Source organism: Callospermophilus lateralis, chromosome 7 (genome assembly GCF_048772815.1).
Source record: "Callospermophilus lateralis isolate mCalLat2 chromosome 7, mCalLat2.hap1, whole genome shotgun sequence".
NCBI lineage: Eukaryota > Metazoa > Chordata > Mammalia > Rodentia > Sciuridae > Callospermophilus > Callospermophilus lateralis.
Window position 1 is genome coordinate 78,026,071 of NC_135311.1, and position 6,987 is coordinate 78,033,057.

Consider the following 6,987-nt stretch of genomic DNA (forward strand, 5'->3'; position numbering starts at 1 on the left):
TTGGTAATCTTGAATTCAGTGACAGAAAATTATAAATCTGTCTCTTTTATGAAATCTCCTGTGTGAAATATGGATGAGTTAAAGTTATAAAAAAGCATGTTTACCAGCAGGAGTCTAAATCAACAGCTTTGAACATGATGGCTCACAAAATAGCGGGGAGCCACTGCTCCCGACGTGGGCAATGCCTACATTTATTTATTTATTTATTTTTACTTTCCTACTGTATCCATTCCTTTTCCTGACCCTTCCTTTCCTACCTTTGTCCTTGGTTAAAATAAATGATGATAGCATTAAATCTGTCTACCCCAGTTAATTACTTCAGTAATGTGCTAAAGCATTTAGTTCCAGCACCTTCTCTCTATGGGGTTTGAAGACGCAGCTTCATATTAGTGTGCATGGTGGTTGGTATACATCTTCAAACCATAAAGACCATGTCCAGTGCTCCAAGGAATAATAAAATATTAATTTCGAGACAAAAAAATTAAGTGGCTTAAAGAAGAAGCTGTTGTCTATCCCACGAGTGGCTTTTAAGACATTGATATCTATGCTTTGAACTTATCTATTCTTAGCCGTTCAAACCACACGTAATGAGCCCTAAGTAACTGTCTGTCTTCAGTGGAGAAGCCCAGACCAAAACCACGGAGCCTTTTCTTCTATCAGATCTTCACTATGAAGAAAGACGCCCCCCCCCACTCCCTGCTTTCTTATCCACAGTCTTTTATTTATTTATTTTGTGACAGCATTATGCCAAGATAAAAGACCTGTTCTGTCTTGTAAACACTGGAGGAAAAAATAATATATCTAATGGTTAGAGAAATAGCAACACCTAAGTATGTTGTGGCATGCATGCCTATGGATGTGGAAAGACTGCTCCACACTTATTTCATTAGATACTTTGTGAAAAGAAAACCACAAATGCTTAACGGAAACCTTTCTTTGTTTGCACATACAACAAATATTTGTAGATTTTTTTTTTTTACATGTCAGGGATGATGGATAAATGATCTTGTTTACCCAAAGATTAAAAAAAATTAAGATAACAATGAATAGGAATACAATGTTTTAAGAAATGACTTACCATTGGCATCTCAATAATATTGAGCAATGATAAGGTCTTTTGAAGAAATTAAAAAAAAAAAAAACACCAGCAATTTATTTTGGGCTCTTGTTGGCCTTGAAATAGAAAACTTCAGAAGTGGTATGATAATTTGATGAGGCCATCAGCTCTTGCATTGCACTGCCAATTTTCCTGCATAACGGGAGCACTGTGAATACTTAATTGACCCTGAAATATCAATTCTCTGTAAATGGTTTGTGGGATGGGGTAGGAGGGGAGGGGGTAAAGAGGCAAAAGCACAGGGGCAATTGCAGTACGAACTATTTTCAGGACAATACTTGAAGCAGAGGAGATGCTTCTGAAAATTGCTGAGTGGACACACAAAGGAGCAACCACTTAGGAAAGCCTCAGAGCAACAAGATAAGAGGTTGGGAGAGAAACATCATTTAATGAGTAAAGGCTTAAAGGGATCCCTTTCTCATCAATAATTTTATTAAATATACATGACCCACATGGATTATACGTACACATTATGTTGAGGGACATGATGTCATGAGAATCTCTTTTCTGTTAATGTTCCCAGAACTCTTTGATAGAATCAATACTCATAGTCCGGATTCATTAAAAATTACATCTGTCTCCAATCTAATGAAAGCTTATGGAACCCAGTTTTCTAAGGCTTTTCTATTTAATATTCAAGACCTGGGTGGCCAAACAGGATGAATATCTTTGTTGTTCAGGGGCTTAGCAAGTGCCTGCAGCACACTATATTTACACTCAGAATTGAGTATTCATACTAGAATTACTATAGGAAAGGTCCACCATTTGACTTTAGGCACTAAGCATGTTTATGATCTTATGATAGCCTGAACAAGCCCAGACTATCCAAGTGTGTATTATTTCCAATGAGCATCTCTTTATTTTTTATTTATAATTTATTTAATTTATAATATGCATGTAATTATAGGGCACAGTGTGATGTTCCAATACATTGTATAGCGATCACTTTGGAATAATTAACATATCTAGCATATCTGTCACCTCTTTCAGATAGTTCTGCCTGCTTTTAAGTTTCTGTTTTTTTTTTTTTTTTTTGGTTGTTGTTGTTCTAGTACCCTGGGATTTGTTTGGCTTAAAACTTAGTTTATTTCTAAGATGATATGACAAGTTCTATTTTAATTTCTCTGTAGAGCTTCAATTTTAATAATCTCCCCAGGAAGCAGATTGAGGAAGCAGGACTTGAGTGCTGCATGATTACATCTGGAATTTTGTCCACCCACAGGTAGAAGCTATTGCCAATAGCAGAAGGAGAAGTCACAATGAAGGCTGTGCTGTATCCCCAGTGTTAATCTCTGCCAAGGTATTTGCCAATTTACATCTACAAACCAACTAGTGCTACTATTGACACCTTTTCCAAGTTGTTACTTTTAGCATCCCTGCTGTGTTATACACTGAACACAGTATGTCCTCAATAACTCATTTAGAATTATAAATTTAGCAGCATTCAAAGAAAAATTTGTGTTTGGGAATAATGTACCGTAGCAAGGCTTGAAACTGAGCTAAAAATGGGATTTTGGAACCCATCGTGTAAAAGAATTCAACACCAGGAATTTGCCTCTTTTCAGGAACAAAAACAAAAAAAGAAAGAACATTGTAACAGAGATCCCTCTCTACTGTAGGATGTTGATAGTGGGGAAGGTTCTGTGTGTTGTGGGGAGAGGGCATATAGAACCTCTCCATATTTTCTGCTCAATTTTGCTGTATTTTCTGCTATATTTGCTGTATTTACTCCTCAATTTTGCTGAAACTACTCCAAAAAACTAAAACATTTAAAAGAATGGGGGAAGTAAAAATTCCATGTATACAGATACATCAAGGTGCAATTTTTTTTTTTTTTAAGAGACCTGGTTTTGTGCTTCAGGTTGACTTTGTATTTACTATTGTTTTTCTGTTTCAGGTTGTTCACTTATTATTTAGTGAATTTTAAAAACTTAAACCGACTTTTCCCATTGTTATTTGCTGGATGAAGCTCTCTTTGAAGTTGCAATCATCATGCAGAAAAATGTAAGGCCTTCAGACATTATTTTTCAGTCTAAGCTGTTTAATTAGTGAGTGCACTTGATAAAATGTTGAATTATAAAGATAACAATATACAAATAAGGAATTTTTTACTGTTGATTTTTTTATATAAACTGTAATATGGAAAGGAAATGAATGGAAATTTTATGAAAAAGGAAGACAATAGAATAATTAGAGACCAACCTCATCTAACAAAATTCTCAACATTAAAAACCACTTAGTTATTTCTCTCTCTCTTACAGGTTCATATCTATTCCTGTGTTTTATTCACTTTAGTTTAGTAATGAATACATAATCTTTTTTGGCCATATAGTCATACTCCAAATATAATCAGAAACGACATGCAGTGTTTGTTAGAGTATGTGTAATGTTGAAAGTATATTTAATAAAATGTAAAGGAAACTATCAAACTTGCCAGAAAAAAAAAATGAGCATAGATATACTAGAGTCATAGCCACTGAAAAAAGCACATGCTTTAGAAAGAGTAAGAAATTCCGCAGGCAGAATCTTTCTAATCTCTATCCCACATGCATATTGCATGCAACCACTCAGGATTTAGAAACCAGAAAAACAGAATTCACAATGTGAGACTTGGTGTTCAGAATGTTGAACAAAGAACTTGACACTGTTCATTGCTTCACAAACAGAATTTTCAGAATCTCAGGCAGTCAGAGCTTCGTACTCAATGCAGAATGATATGCTTGGATCTGAGAGAAGAAATTCAACAGCACTGACACAGTCTGCCTTGATGTGAGACAGTCCTATGAAGCAAATGGATTTTTTTTCCCAAAAAAGTTTAATTTGTTTTCCCAAAATATAGACTTCTTTTACAGCACTTGAAATATGTAGTTTTCTCTGCTCTCTTTTCCTCTTTTTTCTTCTTCTTCTTCTTTTTTTTTTTTTTTTTTTTTTGTAGGGCAAATGATTTGATCATTCAGAGACTTTGTCAGAAAAAGCATTTTAAGGGATTCTTGTTAGAAGGTGCTAACTTGCCTCATGTGTAGTCCCAGATTCAGAGAGAAAATTAGATTCTCCCACACTAGGGCAGAGGTATTAGTTTTATACAACTGAAGTTCAAGGCAGTCTCTTTTTCTCTCTTCTCTGGCTCCTTTCCAAATAGGTTAGTAGTAAAAGTTGGATACAGTGAAGAAAGAACTAAATGACAGCTAATTCAGACTGCACTGGGATATTCAGTAGATTGTAGGGGTGGCTTAATACCCTTCATATTCACAATAAAAGAGAAACATAGAAATAATGCAAAATATAAAAAAAGGAGTCTTCTATGTATTTGGACTTGGCTGTCCGTCACCAAAGAAGAGAACAAAGAATGCGGATGTTTATATGCACACAAACTGAAATAGATGACCCCAATCAAAGACAGCAAACTAAACCACAAAGAAACAGGAAAAGGGACAAAGGGAGAATCAATATGTAACACTGCAAAAAAGAAAAGTTTGGATCTGAATTTAAGCTGCTAAATAGCAGATGAGCAAGTTCATTGTTCTCTCTAAAAAGGAATCACTACTTCAGCATTTTAAGTGAAAATTATACTTAAGAAAGGCCCTTCAGGCTTTGCCCGTTTTCACACTATTCCATTAAACATACCACTGCATACTAATGAAAGTAAACACGAGGGAAGGGGAGATGGGGGAGCCCAAGGAGGGAGTGGAAGGATAACAACGAAGAAAGAGGGAATGAGAGATCAATCTTTTGTTACTATATTATTTTCCCCTCTTTAAAAGAGAGTTTAGACTTCAGAATTTCAGCAGAGTTCTCGAGCTGCAAAAGAATTGCATGTTTAATTTTAATAACAGCAGAAGTCATTCCAAAAGAAATTTCCTGGTGATATTTTAAACAGGAATTATTAAGATGTGCAGTGAGAGGGGGTGAAAAAAAAAAGTAAAACAATGACAAATGTAAAACAAACCCAAAATAATTATGCTCATGGAATCAGTCAAGGTGAGTTTGTGTGCTTTATTCCAACTTCCCTACAACGGTCAGGTCCTCACTGCAGCTGGTTTGTCAACCGCTTGTGGCATTAACTTTTAAAACTTTAATTTTCCAGTCGGATACCAAGCATACCTGAGACCACTTATGATGGGCATGATTAGCCCTGCTTGTTAGGCACAGTAACCACGGGGTCTTTACTGCAACGAGAAATTAAACTTTAAAAAGTCATTCTGATTTACAACTATACAAATTCTCACAATGTGGTAATAAAGAGGATACATGATGAAACCTGACAGGATGTTAAGCTTATTGCACAAGTGTGGACAGCTGAAGAGGCAAGAAATAATACAGTTGTCACTGGGCTGCTTCACCTCAACACCGAGCAAACAAAAAGAGCATTGTTAATCAGTTCAACTCTTCGGCTGGATAATCCTAAACCAGTAATTGATAAATGGGAAAACCATACGGCCTCAACTCTGTGATTCATAAAACACATGAATATTCATACCATCTCCTTTGGTCAAGGAGCATTCTACATGCTCCCGAGGCAGGCTTTGAAAGAGGAATACAAATAGTTTCTGGCTCAGCAGTAAAATACTGCTTCCCTCTTAAGGCCTATTTTCCCCTATTAAAAGTGAAGTTTAGCAATACACAGAGGACAGTAAACACAGTAAATGTAGGTAAATGACAAATGGTTCCGCAGGAAGTGCTGTACTTTAGCTTTTTCATACGGCTACATTTGGAAAAATATGAAATCTTTAAAGGAAACGGAATACATACCCTACCTAAGAAAGCGTGGTAGCACTACAATATTTTTATCCTAGAAATACTCACTTAAGAATATTATAAGAATAATTTATTTTCCAATAAACTCTTAACATCTGAATTTCTGATCTGTTGGATACAAATAGTCTGGCTTGTGGAATATGTTAAAATAGTTTTCAGCATAATATTGATGTGCAATTACATTGCAGCTTATGATATTAATTTAAAAAACTTAAGAGTCAAGTTTACGGTATTTGTGTTAACTAGATTTACTTTTAGAAAATATATCTAAATTTATAGTGAGATAAACTCAGTAAACATATATCAACACAATTTTATGCACTGTGGCATAGACATTAAAATGTTAAAAATAAAAGTATACTTCAAAAACATCTGTATTTTCAGATTTTGTGGGAAAGTGATCGTATAAAATGAAGAATTTGTTCATAGTTTTCTCTTTTGTAGAAATTGATTTTCATATGAGACTTTTCCTTAAATTGGAGCACCTGTTGCTAGACCTCATGCATGTTACAAAAATCATCTGTCATTCCAGACCTCAAAGATAAAAGTAAAAGAAAAGCCAACAGTTAGGGAAAGAAGGGATACAGTTGACTATGTAAACTTATCACAAAAAAAATATTCAACTTTATTTAGAACACTAGTTAAGTGCTCACCAACATGATGGTTGACAAAATAAGAGCTGAGGAAATAAACTATGTCTACATGATAGAATTTCAGGCAGCAATTAAAATCCATGGCTTAAAGAATAATTAATGAATGATATGAGCCAATTATCATGTTATATTTATAAAATAGGTATTCAAAGTCATTTATGTGGTATGATCCTGAAATTAAAAAATATATAAATATATATATATGGAAAAACTATAGAAATATATCTTAACATTGGTTATGACGAGAGTCCAAATGTTTAAATCTTTTTAAGGAATTTTTAATTCCCAGGATCTCCCCTGTAGTTTTCCTTAGATATGTTAATTTTGCTTGATCACTGCACTTCAAATCTCCTTCTCTAATTTCTGTTTAATGAGAGTTTGCTTTAAATGGTTTTTATTTCCATTATGTTAGTTTTGTTTTTCTAACTAGATCATCTGCAATTTGAAGCTAGGAAAAAGTTT